Source organism: Anopheles moucheti, chromosome 2 (genome assembly GCF_943734755.1).
Source record: "Anopheles moucheti chromosome 2, idAnoMoucSN_F20_07, whole genome shotgun sequence".
In the NCBI taxonomy this organism is placed as follows: Eukaryota; Metazoa; Arthropoda; class Insecta; order Diptera; family Culicidae; genus Anopheles; species Anopheles moucheti.
In genome coordinates, this window is record NC_069140.1 from 45,367,580 (window position 1) to 45,390,355 (window position 22,776).

Sequence of the window (22,776 nt, forward strand, 5' to 3'; positions counted from 1 at the left end):
GCACACACCCACCCGACCCGAGACACGCGATAAAAGGCCGCTCACGGTTTAGTTGTCAAATATCGAGCCAAAATATCGACCCTGTGACCTAATCCCCCTAGCATCCCGAGGGATAACATCAGCTTCGGCGGCTATAAAAAGGAAATCAACAAATATTCATATTATTACGAATACCTTTCGCACTTCCCGTTGCCTTCCCAAACCTTTCCAAGCTTCGCGGCGGTAGAGACAAAAAAAAACAAAGCAAAAGGCACGCAACACCAGCACTAATAATGCTTGCTGTCAATTTTATCCAAACACACATCTCGACGTTTGCAGCATGTACAACAAAGTGGCTACAAAGTATCCCTTGCACGCTTCCCGCGCAACACGCCCGAGGGCAAATCGTCCAGGATTTCCTCACACGAACACGGTAGCGCAAGATAACGATCTTGCGAAACCCTAACGCAATAGGTAGGTCAATCTTTTACCCCCAAGGACGCTGAACTGAACGCAAGCTCGCTCACGAATAAAATGGGCGACTTTTTGCCGTTTGCTCACCAATTAGACGACTCCGGAACGGGGCTCAGCCATCCCAGGGAAGCTCAGACGCCAAATCTCATCAATCATTATCAGTGTGTTGTGTGGATTGGGGCTCGGTACGGGCAGCGCGACCAGGCACAGCGGACGGTTGGTTCCGGTTCATTGTCCAAGGGTGGAACTGTATGGAAATGGCCGGTGCTTCCCGGCAGCACAAATTGGCTCATTATGCCGATGGCTTGCCGTCGGGACAGGTCGGAAATTGATTATTATTTTGCGGCACGGATTAAACACCGCCAAATCCCAAAATCTCTGCCGGCTGTTGTTGTCTCTGCCGGTTTTATAGCAGCTTTTGTTTAAAAAATACTTTGACAAGAATTAAATTGGGACAGCGCGGGACGGATTTTGTGAGTCTTTTGTTTTTATTAGAGAGATTGCAACCCGCTTGCAGTACCATCATGTATGTGGGTTTTTCTCTTTGGGCGGTTTGGAATTTTTATTCCTTCCCTTCCCCCGCTGGAGTATATTATTGTTTGTTTTGTGTCAGAACATGTGTGTACAACACGGGAAGAATGTTAATTTATGCGTACAAAAGCACTGGATCATCGATCGGAAAATGTTATAACGAGCGCACTTCCCAGAGGCATTTCCCATTCATACGAACATAAAAGCGCATTTCTTAGTACTGCATTCCGCGCATAATTGCACCCATGCATTTCGGATTCATGTTGAAATTGCAATTATTATGTAATCACCTATTCACCCGACTTTGCTGCAATTAAATGCTACTGAAACATACTTGACCGAGGCGGACTTGCCATGATTGGAAAAAACACATCTTCATTAACCGATTGCATGTATTGATGGAAAAGTTTTTCAACACCAAGTTATTTTAATGATTATTTATCTGAAATTTATCTTGTTTTTCTTCAAAATTAATTACTGGTATTGTGCTTTGCGCGCAAAAACAATATTTTTAATGCTCCTTCTGCTGTACTGCATGCGTGACAAAAAATGTCCCCAGAACTGAAATTAGATGCTGGCGCCGTGGGGAAACCAACAACAACCACAAAACAGAGCTCCACCAGAAACAAAACGCAAAACGGAAACCTTTTTTAAAAAAAAACATACACACAAAACACACGTGCAAAGAACCCAAACGGGAATGGTTCACGCGACTTGCGGCCGGTTTTCTGGTAATGACATTTTAATAATGTAAACAAGGAAAAGCGGAACAAGAAAAATCTCGGCAACATAAATAATTTATCCTCCACCGAAACGCATACACCCGCGAGTGTCCCATGGGACGGGGGGCCTATTCACGCCGTCCGTTAAACGAAACCAGATGGCAATATTACGCTCCCCGGGCTAAATGAGGAACAACCCGGTACGGAACAGAACAGGCACGTGTGTGTCAGAGGAGATAGAAAGAGAGAGAGTCTCTTTCGACGACCGAAGCAGAAGAAGAAAACCGGCAACTCACAGCATAATGCTGCACTGGGACACTGCCTGTTTTGCCTGTGTCCTAATGAAGCAGACGATGGAAATCAACGCTTCCCAGGCGAAGGAGCGCCAACACCAACCATCACCACGTGTTTTGTCCCCTTTCACTCGGAATCAACCCCCCCCCCAGCGTCGTATCTCCCCACCCAACCCGGCAACGGTCTAAGTTTGCAGGCTTGCCGTTAAGATTTGGCTGTTGCCTGTTTCTTTGCCGTCTTAGCCTGTCGGCAGGCCAACGCAGCATGGCCCGTTCAGCCCGTAGGGACGGCGTTAAGAAATGGCATTTGTCCCAAAACGGTGGCGACCACAGTCCCGGACCCGTATAAAGCCCCGTTGCTGTTGTGTGCGGGTAGGTCATTGAAGGGTTGGCAGCGCAAACGACGTTGGCAGTAAAATTAATAAACGCTGTGGGTGGTTTTGTCAAACAACTTTTGCTACAAATTAGGGTTAAGCGGGGCGATTCGGTTTCGTTTTTCGGTGCGTAACTGTGGATTAGGCAGCGCCGGACTGTGCTGTGTTCTTTTTATCAAATGCATGCCTAATATAATGATAGGCTGGCGTACTTGGCCGTGGGAATCGAATTTGGTGCGAATAAATTAACTGTAAAGTACAATGTTTCATTGTCAATTAATTCCATCGTGTTCTGTAGTTTGTGAAAAAAAAACAAATAATGGAATAACAACACTTATGAGGTTGAACTACTTTGTTGCATTAGATGCGTACGAATTTGACTATCTTTTGAAGAGAATTTTCATGTTTGCTACTCAAATGTTACTTCAATTCTAATTGGCGATTGAATATTAATTATAATCAACAATGAAATCAATGTTGATTATACCACACTTACGTATTTACAACCTTTATTTAAAAAAATTCTTTTCAAAATCAATTTTGGTTCTTATGAAAACATTGGAATACATTAAAGGATATTTACATTAAAATGCATAGAAAGCATTGAAGCATGACTTTTGGAATCTCTTGGAATCGAAAGCAACATTCACATCAATTGGGAGACATTTTCTTCTCCGAACAATGGAAGGACATTATCCCGGGTGTGCTAGACCGAGTCGATACCTTTGGATAGGAAACCAGGGTTCTCCTTATGGCACTCTGTATTTACTTACTATTTTAATAGTTATCTCATTTATTACCGTTTGGTGGTTGTGATGGCTACCGTGAATAAAATTATTTAATAAAATTCTTGCATCCTGCCAATCCTTTGGTCCTATGATCAAACATCATTTAATTCGTACCCTTTTTGTTCGTTTCCAACTGTAAAAAGAACTTCACTAGCTTCCTGATACTGACAGCTACGCACTCCGTTTAGTGCGTAAGCTTAACTTCTCGCTACGCTACGGTTTACGATGCCGGACTCTCTTCTACGCTTCTAGCTTTGTTCGCAACGGTGGTCTTCCTTCATTTCCATGGATTCCTTAGAGTGAAGCTTATGCAATGAACGCTATACACTAAATACTTCTGCCCAAATAGAGTCTATCACGAACATTTCAAGGTAGGTCGGAGCTTATCATTCCAATCTAGTGGTCACTGCAGCTTGACGAGTGGTAACGCGCCATGCAATAGCGAAATCTAGAATCGTTGGACTTGTGTCTGTCATTGCAGCCATGAAGAACTCCAAGAGTTGTACAAAGTCTTTTAAAAGGCATTTCTGCTTCATCGGCGTCCTATCATTTCGGTCTGATTTCCGGACCAGAGTAAACAAAACGTATCTATCGTAGGGCATTTTTATCACATAACAAGAAATACCGGAACCGGAACAACAAATACCTAACCCAATGATAATTGAAATGGCGCTATAACCATTGCCAACATGCCCTTAAAACCATTCATTCATTACACTATAGCGCATCAAAAATAGTTAAATAAGTCTTACATTTGCTGAACAATACGCGAAAGCATGTCAACAGGCGAACTGCTTGCTTGAAAATGTGTTGGGTCTCAACAAACGCAATATTTTTCCGTTTATTCTTCTTAAACCATAAATAAATATGTTGGAATGAAAAGAATTTGTTGGATTAAAGTTTATTTATTTTACATTTCAAAGTTTAGTAAATAATATGATTTATTTTTCCATTTTCTTAAACTACGGTAGCTTTAAACTTACTTACTGAACTGTTTAAGCATTTTGATGATAAAGAAAATATTATGTAAGTCTCTAGCACCGTTTTTATTTGATTCGCAACGTGCGCTTTACCCACGAACAGCTTTGATCGCATACTCAAGTGTGTGTGTGCTTTTTATTGTGGTCCCATTCATATTGGAGCTGCTAAAGCTTCTTATTGCATTCGGCTGATTGCAGTTCTATACCACAAACCCATTTTTTCATTGCTTAATATTGCAGACAGCGCTCCCATTTATCATGCCACCCTTGGTACGCACCCTTGCCTGCCACGAATCCAAACCACCGTAAATCATAAGACGCGCATCACTTCCGTCAATTTTTCATCTTGCCTCGGTTGCGAGAACCTTTCTTCCTCAGTTGCATCGCGTTGTTCCGGTGTGATATTTTCTAGCAGCTAGAGGCAGGGAACAAAAAATGCGGTTCTATTTCATAAGCAACATCACTTCCACGTGCACGTGATGTGGTGTTTGTGTGCGATCCGCTCGGTGGCGTGAAGCCCGGATCAAACGGAACCCACTCGTTTCCATTCTTTATTCATTTCCGTTCAAGGTCTGCTTCCGCTGTTTGGCGCCACGGTTCCGTTTCGTCCAATTCGTCGCCGTTCCCTGAGACTTTCCCTTTCTTTGCACTGTTTGCGCTGGGTTGCGCTGTTTGCGTCGCGTCCGCCCGATGGGAGTGACACCAACAAATTTAAATTTAAACACTTGCTCTCTCCGGCGTACGGGACCCGGCGTGCGCCTCGGCGAGGTGTGCGAGGGTGCGTGTAATTTGTATGCTGGACGGGACACCCGAAAACACAAACAACCGTCTTTTCCTGGGGTGGTGAAGAAGCAACAAAAAAAAAAAAGCGCCGCTCTCCTGCCACATTCGGAGCAACACGGAAAGTCGACGACCGGTCAGCAAATAACGATAACGACATTCCGAGCTGACACAACCGGCCATTTTCTCGCTTCATTTACCGGGTTTGTTTTGCGACCGGTTTCTTGCCGTAGCTCCCGGTAGAATCACAACCAACGACCCTTGTGGACGCAATCTGTTCCACGTCGGGGGAGGTGAAATCGACATCTCCTAGCTTCTGGTTCATCCGCACGGACGTCGATGGAGTCTGGACGCGCCATACAGCGCCATCATTAATAACGGGGTCACGTGTTGCGAGTTTTGACAGCTTCGGCATGTAAAGTGAATCCACTCGAGCGTTAATTAATTCATGGCTCACCTATTTTCGGGCGGTGATTTATCGACTGCGTGACCGAAGCCATCGTAGGCGGTAAAAGGACTCCTACACGCTACGTACGTACGGAGACCAAACACACACACACACATAAAAATGGTTAAAAGCAGGACTAACGGTTAGGATAGCAGGCAACGGGTTAATATTGTTGGCCACATTGGCTTTGGTTTGGGGTGGGAAAACTGGGCAAAAGGAAGGATCCTGGTCCGCAAAGGAAACCACGGGAAACCCCTAGAAATGGGACTCATTTTTCATCCGTTTTCCACAGATGGCCAACTGATACGATCGAGAGCTAATGCGTCTCAATTATGGCGTACTGGTTTTTGGTTGAAACACGCTTGAAACTGTTCCGTTCTACCTTTTTCCCTTTCGCTCTTTATCAGTAGTTGTGCATGGTTACGTCCTGCCGCAAAACTATCCCCAATATCCCCGATGGGGCAAGTTCCGTTTGGGAAATTCCCCACAGTCCATGGGGGATCGTAAACTTTTCCTTTCCTTGATCCTCGGGTAATATTTTCCACTGAATGTCCTACTTTACGGAAGTCCGATTTTTATGCTCCAATTTGAGAGCTATTGGTTGGCCTGTACCGGACGAACCATTTTCGATGGATGCAAACATAATGCCATGATTTTCGGGTTGGAATTGCATGGTTGAAAGATTGCGAAAGTATTAAACACTATTTTTTCTTCTCACCGCTATCTCGCAATGATGCTGAACCAATGGTTAAGCCAAAGTTTGACAAACGTATTAGCAACCAAACATACGGGATTAACCTGGCACATGTTTCTGTCCATGTTTACCGAAGCCCCTTTGTGACTGCACATCCATCAACCGGTGGCCATAATTATAGAAACCCCTTGCGAACAGCTGCATTTGCAGTGGTCTAATTACTTGCTTGCCATACGCTACCCATGCAAAACCCTCTGTCACCAAACATCAGTCCATGCCAACTCGATCAAAACCACATCTCAGATTAACCTTAATGCTATTTATTCGCCCTTTTGAACAGCACCAGAGCCTCACCGGAATGTCTTCCGTTTCACTCCTCAGCTCGCAACACCTTTCCAAGCTGTTTCCTTGGCACATGGCAAGCAGTTGGTTTCCGATTGCAAAACCCAAAACAAAGAATCGGTCCCACAAGAGCAAACTCACCGGGTCTTTGCTGTTACGCTTTGGTTGTTTCGTTGCTAAAGCAACAGAACAATAACGCACGAACCGAACAGCCTCCTGCCATCAAAGGAATGTTGTTTTCTTCCGGCTGATGCGATTTTTTTTTTGTTTGTAATGTTACTGTACCCCAAAAAAGATGCAAAGAGTTCAACTCTCCAGAAGGCCAAAAAGCCAGAAAAGTGCAAATGGCCTCAAGCCCGTCGCGATTGGTTTGTTGTCCCCGGGGGGGGGGGATACCTTATCGAAGCCGACATCAAATGTTTGCCGGAAAAACGCCGAGTTGATGACGTCGTTTGACTGGTGCCGTGACCAGGATTTCGCTTTGTTTTCGCTCGTGCTGCAGCTGCAGGCCCGGGCTGCTGACGATGCTGCACCAACAATATTGCTCTTCCCGAAAGCAAAACAAGAAGAAACTACCGTTGGCCGTGGTATGGAGCCGTCGTCTTTCAATTCTATGCGGTAGTTTGGCTTTTCTGGCTAACTTTCATCTGTTTTATTATGTTTCGTTCCGGGTTTGTTTCTCTCTTCCTTTGCCTTCGATACGATCGGCTGCCGAAAGTGTTCGTGTACACGCGGAACGTACAAAATGCACCGACGGACGCATTTTAAGATTTGAGAAAAAAACACGCACTACTATTCTTGCGTTTTGCACGCGGACAAAAAATTAAATCACACAAAACCAAACTCACAATATGTTCTATTCCGTGTGGCCGACAATTTCTGCGCTATGATGTCGCACACTTGACGTTACCGGCAACCGTACGTGCTGCAGAAGACAGGCTGACGAAAATCGGTCCAAGTGAAAAGCGGTCAGTGATCGAAAGTTTCGCATCTCCCTCGCAACGGCAAAACATCGACTTCATGCAGCTGTCAGTCAACCAGTCAATCGGTCGTTCCGTGTCCGTCCGGTCGGTGTCCCGGCCGTGTGGTTGTGTGGTGGGCGTCCAGCAGCCGGCGATCCTTTTCAGCTGCAAATGTGTGCGCTCGGTGGTGAAACCTTTCTCGCTGCACCCAGTCTATACCTTCCATGGTTGGCATGTCATGTACCCACGATGCTCCTGTTGCTGACATTGGCTTTGTGCGCAACATGTCGATAGATCCTTTTGGTTTTTGCATCCTTCGTACGTCATCACCATCACCTAGCCAGCCACGGTTCTCTTTTCTGCCGTTTGAGTTTGTTTTCCTAAGCCTTGTCAGGTATCTTTCCCGATCGTACACCCGCTTTGGGTCCATCGGCACAACACGGCACGAAGGCCGATGAAGATAGAGCAGACGACGATGGAAAATGTTCCGAAAACAGGTAAAACTGCTGTACGTTTTGGTTTAAGGTTGATCTGATCGGCACCAGACGACGGATTTTGTACAATGGGTCCGTGGAGCGTACCTGGGCGCTGTTGAAAAAGGTGTACAGGAGAGCGCCCTGAAGGAACCATCGCACGATGATTATCAACTTTTGAACTGTGAGAGTCAACGGTTAGCGTCGTAAAAGTTTTCCCTCGAAACAACGTTTCAAGGCAAGGTTTCAGCCCAAGGTGAAAGATGATTGAAAACTTACTTTATAAGGATATATGTTTTTTTTTAATTCTAGATTAATATGCGCTTCAGTGGACATTAGTTTTATAAGTACAATTAATAAAATGAAAGCCGATTGTTATCTTGCTTAAGCATAATTATAGGAAAACTTAATGAATTTTGATTTCATTATTACTTTCAATCAAAAACATTATCCTGAAGGATTCGAACTTATTACTGGATAGTCGAAAATATTTAGAAGGAATTCCTTTATGAAATAATGTGCAAATAATGTTAATTTTAATAATAACGAATCACGAAATATAAATATCATTTCACACTTTAGTAGTAGAATTAAGAACAAGTTTTATTTTATAACACAAGCTTTCATTAACGGTTGTATAGAAATCAGAATTGTACAGTCAAATTGAAACGCCCACAGGTATTTTATTTTTTTTATAAAACTTATAATAAAAAAAATTAAAAGTAAACCATTTCATATGTTTGACAGAGGAAAAAACTTGAATTATCTTAACCAAGGTTCTCATGTAAGTCCCCTTGTGATACAATTTCCAAACATCACCTGCAGACAGCTGCTCAATCAACAGCAACTGCATTCACTGCCACGGTCCTGGGCACCAAATTCATCCGACACGCCGTTCGACTCTTGACATTAGTTTGTTCGATCGATTCCATTCAAATTCTAGTCCTCGAACCAACCGCCCTTTACTGCGTGCCCATTGACCTGTCAGAAAGTGAACGGGGGGAAAAAAAAGCATTCTAAAATCGAAGAACCATTCGAAAAGCTGCAGTGTGGTTCGCTGTTCTTCCTGACCTCAGACGGCAGTTTGATCTGACGGGAGCATTTTATTGATTTTCATCCAGCACACACTGTCATCGGGCAGTCATCATTCATCGTTTCATCAAAAAGTTATCGAAATCCTGTCCCGACTCGCAGAAAAAAAAAAAATAAAACACTTTACCGCGGGCGTGCAACCTGCCAGCGTCTGGTGCGCAACTGAGTGTGCTCCCCGAGCGGTGCCAGTGTCCGTGTTGTCAAGCGTCGTTGCGTTGAAGGGTCAAGGGAAGCATCAATCAACGCAACCACAACCACAAACGCGCTCGCACCGTGTCACCCGTGGTCGTAACATTGCCCTGCCACCGGTACTGCAAGGGGCGAGCGCGCGACACGGTTTATGAAAAATGATCAGAATATTCGATATCAATTATCGTCCGGGACGCACCGACCGCGATGCATTCGCTGTGTGACAGCCGTTTAAATCGATATTGGTGCGACGGTGAACTTTCCGTTCGGGTTTAGTTTTATTTCGGTTCCATTTTTTGTTTGCCTCCCATTCGGTTGCTGTAGCGGCTCTGGGGCAGTCGAGTCGAATAGATTAATTTGAGCACTTGCGGGGCTGTTTTTTCGCTGCTCATCGCTCACAATCGGATCAGATGATAGTGAAAGGGAGATTTGCTAGAAATCGTTCTACGAAGAGAGTATTACGAGAATACAACTGAAACAGGACTCGCTTCGGGGGTTTTTGTTACGAACAGCGATTCCTAAATCCATTAAATTTACGGAAAAATGACATTGAGTTTAATGAAGTACAACCATTTGAATTTAACCGAATAAATGAAATAACGTCATCACTCGTTTTGAAATTATATTATTTCGTTATGTTATGTATAATTATTTATTTCATTTATTTCTTCCAGTATGACGGCTTTTACCGAATTTTCCTGATGAGAAATAATAATTATGTCGTAGTATTCCTTGGTATTACTATTGTAATTTACGACTATTTGCACAAAACCACTTAATAATTCGTGTACAATAATAAGCATATATAACTATAAAAATGATCCTAAATTACATGTTGGTAACGAAAGCCAACTAATTCCAAAAAGCATGTTTATGTAAGCTATTATTTAAGCTTACGTAAACTATAGTACTATTCTTTGTCAAAAAAATATTTTAAAACATCACAATGACATTATAACCGCGGGAACGACACAGCATTTAATTACGGTCAATATACTTCAACAAATTAACCATCCTGTCGGATCGGTGAACCCGAGGACCGGAAACACTCCGAATCGTGATTGCTTTGTTGCGGGACAAATAGGATGGGGAAGAGTGTTTTTTTTTACATCCTTCAATCCTCGCCAATAGGATACAATTAACTGTACCACGGCCACCACAAAAGTCTAAATATTTTCCAACAATTTCAACCCACCTTGCCCACCGCCGACACACACGTGCACAGTGCACATGGGCGAACCTTCCAGCCCAACCGCAACCAAACAAAGCAACATGTCGACAAAAAAACACTTGGGTCCCTTCCGGTGAATAAAATTGATTGAAACAGTTCCACCGGAGGAAAAACATCACACCCGGCCCAGCTGACGGTAGGTCAATTTCGATTTCATCGATCGGCTTCTTGCCATGCTCATAATTTACTTTTAATTACACCTTTGGCCCCTTTCGTTGGTTGATGTGCGTAGGCCGGCGTACGTGACACCACCGTTCCCTTGTTGCCGGGGAAGCACCAATCGTAATCGAACCCGGTGGGCGGTGTATATACCATTTCTCTCCCAACTAATATCCCACTTCCCGACAGTGCCGATAATTACCGACTGTTTGACATGGGTACAGGAATCTGTTCTCGTGCAGCAAGAGTTCGCCTAGCAATGGACCTCATTTCTGTTCCATTTTTAATTGCAGATTTTACCCATTTTACCCGGACCACAAAACGGTAGGATTGCTGGTGCTCGGATTCAAGTGTGGTCGTGTGGTAAGCTTGGAAGTGAGCCGGAAAGTGCATCGGAAGTGAGAGAAACAAAGGTCACAAACATCAAACAGCAACATCGGAAGCGAGATCAGACTAGGTCTGGGTTCGCATTAAAACACCGATAGATACGAGAAAACAATCACGTAAGTAGTTCGTACGATATTAACCGAAGGTCCTCCGAAATATTGTCCTCTTTTGTCGGAAAGTATCAGCAGGCCCTTCCAGAGAACCGAAAGCATACGTTTGGGACTGTGGAGAAAGTTAACCAGGCCGTAGCAATTCAGCTAGACATAAAAAACCGCACACTCACTTAAACAAAAACTAATCAACCGTTCGAAAAAAGAATCCCGGTACCGGTGCAAAAATTGCCAGAAATAATGGTCCGGTTGAAGGTGGCCAATTGGTGGAACCGGTTTTTTTTTTATTTTCAATGGAAAAGAAACAAATAATCTCGACAGAGCGACGATTCGATGGCGTTTTGGTATCCGAAAAGTTCCACGTCAAAATCGGTACACCACTTCAAACGGTACTGTACCAGCTCCACAGCGCAATTGCCCCAGCATCCCCAGCACCGAATGGTAACCACAGTTACACCGAATGGGTTGGGCCGGTATTCAAACCCCTAGAATCGCTGCTACTAGCTCTCGGAACCGATACGAACCATGTCTCGGGGTCTAAGTTTACCAACTGCTATCCCTCCCCCGACGACGAACGGTACGTACGATTATCGCAACCCTTCCTGGCGAAGGGTCGGATTTTGCTATTGTTCCGTATCAACTTACGTATGTTTTGTTAGCACCTTTGTTGCGGTGATCATGATACAGGCAGGCAGCAACACTGCTCCCGCACGCCAGCTAGATTCCCGGTCTTACCACGTTACGATACGAGACACTGGCAGTCACTGGGAGGGATCCTGTATGCATGCACGGAGAATTGACTCCGCCGAGACCTATTTTAAAGCAAATCTTTTCCCACTCCCATGTTCATCCCGGCGCTCGTGCCGTCTGCCTGGCTCATAAACTAACATCAATTTCGATACAAACGGATGATGTTGTACGGTCGGTGAAAAGGGTACAACTCCACGGGGAAACAAGCAGTTCACTATGAACTAATGAACGTTTTAAACTTACAGAAGCTGGTGGGCATAAACAGCAACTCAACTTGAATTTGAAGAGTGTAGCACTGTTTTAAGCATAATAACATCCAGGGTAATGGAAGTTATTATGCTTAAAACCACACGTTATCAAAGACGTTATTTCTTGTCCACAAAATTTGGCCTTCCAATGCAGCCCTGCATTACCACTGTGTGCAATTGCTGCCACTGTTATATTAGATGCCCATGTTTATGTGCCATTTGATACGGATAGTTTAAGCTCGAATGCCCGTGTACGGTGTCTCCCCGGTGCTGATCCCGGTCTTGTAAGCCTGCACCGAACCAACACACCGTACGGTGCCTGCCACAACAAAACAAGGCGGCCAGGCAGCAGGTTCGAGGACGACAGAACACACGTGGCAATAGAACGTGTGCCACTGACAGTGCCGTCCCGTGGGTTATGAGGATATTAGAAACGATTAATTCTTCCTCGTCGCCTTCCGGTGAACAGGGGGGGGCGGGGGTAGCAAAATGGCCAGTCCGCCTGACGCCGTTTCCTGGTCACGGCACCAGACCAGACTCCGCACGATGCTGACGATGGCATGCAATTACACGACTCCACATGTCGCAGCGGTGCGATGGTAGCAGATATTGTTTGCTATTGAAAACATTGCCCATTGCCCCCGATCGTTTTGCAAAATTACACCTTCAGTTCGGCAGGGAAAACGCCATGGGTCAACAACAACAACAACAACAGGCAACATCAAACGGTGTCGTAGCGTGGATGCGTACCAAACACCAAGATGGATTTGTGCCCTTCACGCCCAAGCGAGAGCTAATCATCAACTGGGCTGGGTGGGTTGTCCTTGTAACCGACGACTGGGCAGTTCCGTGGATCAACCGGAACCGGAAATATCAAAAGAAGCCTCCCTGCTGCCTGCTCCCTGTTATGGTTCTCGGTTCTTGCAAGAAGATTTATCGGCACCTCCCAATCGATAGGTGTGGGCAGATTTACCGTGATCAGTATGCTGATTAGACACAGGCCAACCGACGTGATCGTGTCTCCAACCATCCCATCTTCAGAGCGCTGAGCAGCAGAAGAAAAAAAAAAGATGGCCTCTCATCTCTCAGACCAGGACAGGAACACAAACACGAAAGGATTATGGTGGTGAGTGCAACAAACCACACGACGCCACGCAGGAACGGTTTCATTTGTCATCGTGCGTGTTCTGCCCGGGATGGGGTCGATAGGTTGTGATTTGTTTTTGGGCCGATGGATTGCTGATCATCCTGCTGAGCACGGGGAAGCAGGAGATTAAAAGCTTAGCAGCAAGACTTTTCCAGCTCTTGATGAAATTGGTCGGTCCCATCTTCGGGCCTGATTGTGAACAATGCTCACGTACTGTGGTGTCTGTCTTCGGTACAGAGACAGAGTGTGTGTGTGTTTCGATGTTAATTAAGGTCTTAAGACCTTAACCAGGCCCGGGTTCGAAATGTCGCCAAGAAAATGAACAACTGTCCGTCTACTCTATTCCGGGAACTTTGCTGCTCAATGCTGTTGCTCGATGGCTGTATTTTTCTCGGACACACACACACCCAAACGCCGGTGAAGATAACGATTTCATTACAGATTGAAATAGATTTTCCCGGGTTATGCTAATTCGTGCACATACGTCAATATAATGGAAGGTTTACTAAACGAAAGGTGGTTGCAGATGAAGCTACGGCTCGGAGTGTGATGTTGTCATAAAATGGGTTTATTCCAAGAATGTCTTAAGGATCTTCCTGGCTCGTCGATCTAACGACATAATTATGAACCATAATGAACCACCCTAAAACACTTTCCTTCGTTAAAATGTTGGAGAAGTTCAATTAAATGTAAACTTTCTCGCATGCTTAGTAAGACCCCTATCTAAGACCAAACCGGTAGTGATTCGTGTCCCCCTGGCACGGGTTGGTCGAATTCCTGCTTTATGAATCGAAAAATCCGTCCAATAAATCACACGAAAGCCCCCTCGGCAAATGGCAAAACATAAATCTTCGGAGACAGAAACACGCATCCAACCAGCACGTTTTTAATCAACTTAACCAAGCGACGTCCAGCTCGAACTCGACGCTTTGCCCCGACTCTCGGCTGTGCGCAACGGTTCATGAATTTTAAACTTCATAATATCGTAACGATGCTGGTACGAGTCGGTTTTATTTGCTTCGGAAAGAACAAAACACCAAAAAAAAACTCTCGCTCGCACACAAATCCGTGTACCGAGCACGTAATCCAAACCTTTCTTAATCGTTGACGTTGAATCTCGAGCGCTCGAAATGTGGACCATTTCGCCCGCAGCTGGATGACAATTGGGCCAATTTAATGGACAATGGGAAACGATTTCATCCTGCAGCCACTACATCCCGTCCCGCTGCACACCACTGCTGCACGGAGATGCATTTGCGGGATTTAAGTTTCTCATCACGCACTCATAACTCGCACAGGTGCGGCCACTGGATGAACGATAATAATGGATGGCGCTTTATTTTTTGGTTTAAGCGGCCAGCAGAACAAAAAAAAAAAACAGAGCTACTTCACGTTCCTGTGGCACAGATCGTTTGTGTCACCTTGACCGTCGCCCGGTGGAATCTGGTGCCATCCCGTGAATGACTTTCCGATGAGACCGATGACTGCAATTTTGCGGTTTAATGACTCAGAAACTTGGGTTGGGGAGACATTTTTGGTTGGTGATTTTTGCACGACAACTCACCGATGCTAAACGATGCCGGGCTCCGGGCTGAGCTCGAACAAAAGCTCGAAAGTTCAGGCCATCATCCAACAGGACGTGTTCCCGTTAGTGATTCCAAAACTCCAGCGAACAAATGCCGAATACAGGGACAGTGGACAGTTTGAAGAAAAATCGATTCGCCCGCAAAGGGGCCTTACGGTTGACGAAGAATTAGCCATTCCGCTTGCTGGGACAGTGTGCGCACAGGTTGCACGATAAGAAGTGCCTGGTAATTCTTCCCAGCGCACCACAGTTCGACATGAATATCAACACGAGAAAATGTGCTCCTTGTGCGGTTCCCGATACCACGTGTGTGGTACGATGGCAGGGGCTACGATTTTCGGCTTTAAAATCAAACAATCAACTCAAACAGATAGCAAAGCTTAGCCGTGGAGTGGTTTTGGGGTGTCGAGAATGTACATTAAGCACTAACCGCTTTGCTGGCGAAACTTTGTGCTCAACCTCGGCTCGGTGATCGGCCTTTTCTGGTGGGAAATCTACTTGCCGTGTGTGGTACATGTGGGATAGTCCTCACGCCGGTTAGACCACATCAGCCACACAGCAAAGCATACAAACACATCGATATCACTTGGAAGCTGGAAGCAGTGAATGTTGGTAACCAAGACACCGACGGAGACCAATGGCTGTTTCGATGGTAAAAGAGTCTCCTCGAGTTATCCCGCCTTGAACACAATGGTAGATGTGATTGTTCATTTAGAGGGCGAAAATTTCTTCGTTAATTGTTCGTTTTCTGTTTCCCAGCCCGAGAAAGCTGCTCCATTTCGCCGCTCGCTCGCTCGCTTGAACGATATTAGCCAGTGGGTGTTCAGTTTTTTTTATTCCAGTAATTTTGCTCTTTCCCGATTTCCGATGATTCATGCTTTATTCTGTTTCATCTACATCCGTCTGTTCGCTTGCCATTATCCTTAATCAGTGGTAAATGAAGCGATCCTTTTTGAACGGTTTCCAATTACGCCGCTCGCGAGTTCATGCAACCATACTGGCAGCATCTTCATCCTGCGGTTGATTGAGTTCCGAAGCAGCAACAGCAACAAAAAAAACCGTGGCCGTGGACGAACAGCTTGCGAACAATCTTCTCGCAGTAATTGCGATCGCAATCGGTGTAAGGCTCGCTTTTTTTTCTCTCCTCATTGTTGAATGATCGAAAGGTTTTCTTGAAGGTTGGTCCGCTACGCAGGCAAGCCATGAAATATCTATCTATCGGATCTTTCTTCGTAGTTTCTATCGCCAGTCGAAGAACGGGACAAGGGTTCCAGTGATGTGTCCCTTTTTCTTGGGACCGATTGCAGGGATGAAAGATAAAAAATGATATCGTATCGAAAGGAAGGAAACAAACTTGAAGTAAAAAGAAAACAAAAAAAACTATTGCTTAAAGATCTCATCTTAAGACCCAAACGGACCACGAGTAGACTCACACTTTGGGACTTTGAAGAGCGGCACTGACAAGTGAGCTTGGGCCCGCCTTTTTGCCGGACGAGCGTGTTCCAATAATTTAGCTTTTTGGTTACCGGATTGGAAAACATATAAATTTCCAATCACCCCGATCGTCCTGCTGTCCAGCTGCTTGGGTGTGGAATCGTGTGTTGCTATTTCTCGTCCAACGCAGGAGGGATGACCAGGTCGGAACGTTGTTTCGAACGGGACGGTTCGAATTGTGGGCGCCTCGTTATCGGATTCGAAGAAAAATTGGATTTGAGATTCTCCTTGTATGTGCTCCCTGCCTTGCGGGATGCGAAATATCTGATTGTTTTCGTATTGTGACAATTTCGGTACAGAAACGGCCAGAAGATTGAGCGCTTCGTAACGATGTTACGAAATCATGAGGTGCTTCTTTCTTCTTTTTCTTTTGGGGGGAGGTGTCAGATGGACAAGAACAAAAGATGGTCCCTTATTCACTTCGTGTGAGACATTGATGCATTCTGAATGAAGGTTGAGCTTCGGTAGTTGAACAAAAGAAAAGAATGGACCATCAATGAGATTGTTTCTTAACGCATGACCACACATGGGTAGCCGTTTGCGAATATTTTGGCTATCAGAATAATTTGATGAAAACCCTGCTCTATCGTTCGGCAAAACCAACTCCAACACCGTGCTGAACGTATCTTTTACGCTGTGTGTGTGTTTTTTTTTTTTGTTTGAAACTCCCGCAAAGCACAACTTTCAGGGGATGCATCAAGATCAATTTATTAGCCGACAGAAATCGTTTGTGAGCTGAGCGATCATTCCTGCCCCATCGGCCATTATCACCGTCCGAAGCTGTTCCGAAGCCAGCAAACGGGCGTCTCCATCAGCCTCAGACTGTGTAAAGTTTCAACCCGTTTCACTGCTCGGCGTGAAACCGTGTGGATGCAATGAGAGTAATCCACCACCCAAACACCGGCACGTGACGTGACGAGAAAAGTTTAAACTATTTGCTGCCCAACATTCCCCGGAGGATACCCGTACCCGCGGTATGGAACGTAGCGAAGAATTGCACCATACTGCTTGCTTGCATTTTCCCCCATCCTAACAGGATGGTTGTTACGATGAGTACCAGCAATATAGCAATAAAAGAACGACTAAAAAAAACGAGGTAATTCGTCCCTGAGACGCTAAAACCGTTGATCGCAACCGATCGTCACCGGCAGGTCCCGGTCCCGCTCGGTGTTCGCTTCGCCGTGGCGCAACTTTCGCAAAGATTGATTTCCCGCGAGGTGCACTTTGGCAGTCTTGATCCTTGGACGTGCCCACAGCAAAAACACCACCAACTTTGCACCACAACCCAGAAGGGCCGGACAGGAAGCGGGGAGGAATCGCGGGTCTGTTGCGCGGCCGTACGATGATGCTCCATCAACAGCAGACGTCCAGCAGGAAGTGAAGTACACGAAAGAAAGGAAAGCGTCAAGAAAGCACATCGACACATCCGCCCGACGGTTGCCAGCACGCAGGAAGCAGCACGAATTTTCGCCAACATGAGCACCTTCCGTTTCCCGCTGGCGCACAGTGCTAGGGTGAGCAATAGCAAACAAAAAACAAGAAAAGAAACTCACCCAAACCAAGCGAGTGCTGTTACTTACAAGAGCAAAATCAACCGGAATAAGCCGATTACACTCCAGCCCTGGGCTGAAACCGAAGGGTTTTCCCTTGTTGCCGGGGTAGCAAAAACAGCTTTCCTGCTTTCGTTGTGAATTGTGAATGAGTATCGTCAATTGGCTCACGGACACGATTGAACGACGACAGGCAACAGGAAGTGAACCCGCAGCGAGAAGAGGCGCGGGGAGCGAGTTCTACCTTCACCGCTCATGTAACTCCATGGATTTTTGTGTATGCCATCTTCCAGGAACCATTTACCAGCGCTAGTGGATAAGTGCTGCTAGATCATTCGCAAGAAGAAAAGTTTCCGATATCCGACAGTCGATATCCATCCAAGCTGTCCTTCAAGTTGAAAGCTGCTGGTGGGCCGAAAGGTGCTAGCTGCTTCTCGAGAATGGACGTTTACATGTGAAATAATACAGCTTTCCGCATCAAAAGTCAAACGATTCGTTGAGTGGGAGGGTGAGGGGAGGCTAAAAGTGCAATTTGGGTCGTTTTCGGGGGCCTGACAACGGAGCATAATCCGCTGCACTTCACGGGATCAACCACAGCAATGCAACACACGCTTCATTTTAGGTTCGAATCGCTACAAATTGACGTTAAGCTGCCCTGCCCGAAATACCGACGTGTTAACATGGATGTGTTGAAATTGATAACGCCAGAAAATGTAAGGCATATCCATAAACATGACTGATGACAGCAATAAGATTACTCAAACTCTTAAATGGTTGATGTAGAAAAGGCAAAGGATTGTTGCAAAAGGCAATCTTGACCAAGTGGAGCTCGTTTAGTAATTTTGCCTTAACAAAAGCCCAGGACTTGATAAATCTGTCCGCGAAAAAAAAACAAAAAAGGTTTACTTTACAACATGAGAGATTAAGTACATGAGTTTGTTAAACTCTCAACAAGCATTGAATCTATCGAATATTGCTCTCATTAACTGAGTGACTGTTCCAATTAAGAAACATATTCCGGAAGGAAAAAAAAATAGTAAAAGGTGCATCGATATGATTACTAAAAGTATCCTTGAGTAGAATTCGAAAGTATCCTTGACACTCTGGAATTCGAGTTACCAAAGTGCGAACAAGTCCAAAGTGTCTGTAAACTTCAACTGCTACATACAGAAGGAAAATTGGTGGAAAACTGTGTAGGCTGAGGATTGTATCCTTTTGCGAAGATCTTCATTTCGACTTCTAAGAAAGGGAAGAATGCAACAACAACAGTAATGGTTATATATTTGAACAAAGAGAAATACTGCTGGAAAAAAGAATAACTCTTTCCACGAAACATAGAACTGTAACAAGATGAAGAAAAATGAGGCGACAAACGTGCTAGAAAGAAAACTTTTTATTGACAATTTTCTAACTGTACAATGATGGTTTAAAAAGAAAAGATACTGGCTTAATATGAAAACCTGAGAAAATAACAAAAATCAATAAGCAGCACATAACCAAACTGAAAGAAGAAAAATGACCGACCAGATAAAACCAGATTTGTAGTAATTCCTAGATCCTCCTTGATTCCAGATTCCGAGGCAGGATTAATGCTGTTATCGAAGCTAGAAGCGGCTATGTTGAGTTCACCCATAGTCCCTCCCAGTACTGCAATTCAGCCTTCCTTTAACTTTATTTTGTCAATCCGTGAAGTATACTAAGTTCAATGATGATTTTCTTCGCCCACAAGTGTTTAATTACACAAATTATTTAATTTAAGTTCTATCTGTTAAGTTGCCTTAACTCCTTAACGGAAAATAATTTCATTAATAAATGCGAAATACTAAATATTACACTGTTTCGTTCGTTTTGCATAAAGCAAGTGAGCTTTTGTAGCATTTTTGTCAAGCATAGAGGAATAAATATCAATCCCTGACCACAATCGGTCGACCTGATAAATGCCTTATGCGATAAAGCTTCATCTTTATTCTGTAACAAAATACACGTTAAACCCATTTCAATGATCGACCTTGGGAACCATGCAGGAACATGCAATAGTGAACACGATACCCCTAATACAACCCTGCCCAAATCCCCCATCCACCTCCTGGAGCGTTCGCCAGGATAAGCCCCAATCTGCAGAAACCATCATCGGGTTGTTAATTCCAAACTAATTCAATTCACTTTAAACTGCCAACCGGGCCAGGTTGCCCAGTTAGCCCAAAAAACGTTTCATATGCTGCACCGAATTCAATTCCATCACACCGGGCAGGTAGCTTCTGCCCGGGGATGGGACACGCGTAGTTGGGTGAAAATTATCATCAATAAAATTTTATTCATTTTATGGCGCAGCTCATGTGCACGTGCACATTTCATTTGCTTTTGCGGGGCCGAGTTTTGAGCGTGGTGTGTGCTGGTTGTCTGAGGGAAGGATTTTTTTTCTTCCTCTTCCTACTCTTTGCCATTTCCGAGTACTTTCCCGCACATGCTTTAGCGCAGGGTCGAAATCGCGATACTTCTGTGTGGTATTGATTTTCGATAACATAACCTCAAATCAGCACAAAACTTGGACGGGAATACTTCAGCGCACGAATGCAGCAACTGGATCTAGTAGGCGCCGTCAAGTGCTTTTCCAGGCTGTGGAAATTTTTACCTCCAGGAGAGTTTCAACATTTTCTTTCTCATATTGAATTAATTGCACAAACCTCTTTTCGGACAAATAATCTACTTAGCGACAGTCTTATCCATTCGCAAAGACAATTCTGGAAAGTGATACAGCATTCGAAACCCGTTCACTACGCCAGAAAATGATCCGAAAAAGTGTACCACACACACAACACATTCGCTGCTTCCGGGTCGGTCGATCGAAAGCGGACTCCCCCCACATGTGCGAAGATGAAGATCGGCCCGGAACGAAAGCAATGCTGTAATAAAACGATACTCTCCCCTACCACGGCCGATGCAGTTTGGCGAGATCCCTTTGATGATGCCTGCTCGCAAATGGTACTACTAACGGGAGCCCACTAACGAGCATATATTTCGCCTCCATAAGGATGCCCGGTCGGTAATAAAAGCCACGGATAATGGTTGGAAGAAAGTCAGCAAGTGTCTTAACGAACGAACAGCGTGCAACATCAGTCGGTTTCGTTTTGGAACATTTGTTTTATTTTTTCGCGTCCTTTTATTGCTGCTCCTTTGCTTGCTGTGTGGATGTGTGGCACAGCAAAGTTCTGCGCACCGTTACGAACGTATGCCGAAACCGATCGTGCACTTTACCGTTCTGCCAGCTTCGCGTCGAACTTAACAGGAAATATCGTTCCTTTCTGGTTCGCTTCTTCAAAGAGCGCTTCCGCGGGAGAGAAAATAAAAAAGAATCTTAAGCAGCACTGTGTACGAACCGCGCCAGCACCCGACGCGTCCGGAGTGTGAGTGAAATAAAAGACGATTTCTTCACCCTGGTGCGCGAAGCGGCCCGCACCAGGGAACACTAATTTTCCGTTTCCGTACTGCGGCACCCGGAACGGCGCACGGCATGAGTGCAATGAAAGCGATGCAATCGCAACCCCCCCAGAAGGAAGCCCCGGGTGGGCGAAAGGGCAGATGTAACGACAAAAAAAAACCCCCAAAGAAATGTATCATCGCTGCATTGCAACAGCAACAAAAACAAAACACGATAAGAAAGTAATGAAAATATTGCTCCAACCTTCGTTAGAAATTAATTAAAATTCTAATAAGCGAACCTTGGAGCCCTAAATAATTGAGTGTTCGGACAAGGGATGAGGTATCTGGGGTTTTATTTGTTTCGCAAACAGCGTTTGCCGATGCCGTCTTCAGCTGCCCGCCGTCGACCGGGGAAGCGAGATACGTGTACCTTATGCGAGGTTTACCTTTTTTTTGCCAATCCAGCTCAAGGGAATACTTGCTCGGCTTGGCCCGAATAGAGCGCGATGGAGCTTTCAGAAAAAAAGGCTCCATTTGCAATTGATTGAATATGGAGGAAGAATGTAAAGGAACGAACCCGGAAAGTACACTCACTCAGCAAACAAGCTGCAAACATCTCAAGACATACTCCGCTCCGCGGTACAAAGCACGGAGTGGTTCGGGCCACTAGAAAATTGCACATCCCGATCGTACTAGGCTTTGGCGAGAGAGTGAATAGATTTCAAAACTTTATCCCATCCGTACGGCGCCGCCCGGCTCAATCGCACTAAAGCGCCTTTAACGAGCACCCACCAAGGGGGGGAGGTCGGAGCGAAAACTTTAACTTCCATCGGAATTGCTTCATCGTTCCCGCAGGTGCCACTTGCTCCCCTTTCGACGGAAATGCACATATTGATGAGCGCAAGCCGGGTTTTATTCATGCAGTTCGCATCACGGCTATTGCAACATGCAATAGCTGTTTAACGGTGAGTTTAAAGCTGCTTAACAGCAGACGGAGTAGGGACGGGGGATGCTCTTTTATTTCAATGCATTTAAAATGCACTATGCAGATGCGATTCAATTACAGCTTGTTTGATGGTAAAAATAAATTACACTTTGTGCGGTATAGCGTGAAAACATGTCCCTTTTTTTTTAAATACCTTGTCCACTGTTTCGCACTATCCTTTCCGCGAGGGAAGGTGTTTTTTTTGTTGTGTTGTATGTGTTGTTTTCCATACTCCATGCAGCGTCGTATCGAATTTTTCCTCAATCAACAACTTGTTTCCGTATGCACAGGAAGACGAAAATTGACGATGTCGTTAACAGTATGGCACCACTGCTTTACACGCTCACGGCAGCACCTATTAAGCTGCGAGCGTCCCATAAAAAGGCAATGAATAGCTGAAATTGAATTGAAAGCGAATATAAAATGCATTCACCAAATGAGATTCGCCTTTCCCGGTGTTCCCGGGCATCCACATCAACACGGTCGCTTCGTCCGGGAAAACGTAGCGCAAATGCATTCACTTCCATCTTTCGCATCGTTCGGGGCCTTTCTTTGCATGCGAGAACACTCGCGAGCGTCCGAGGGCCGA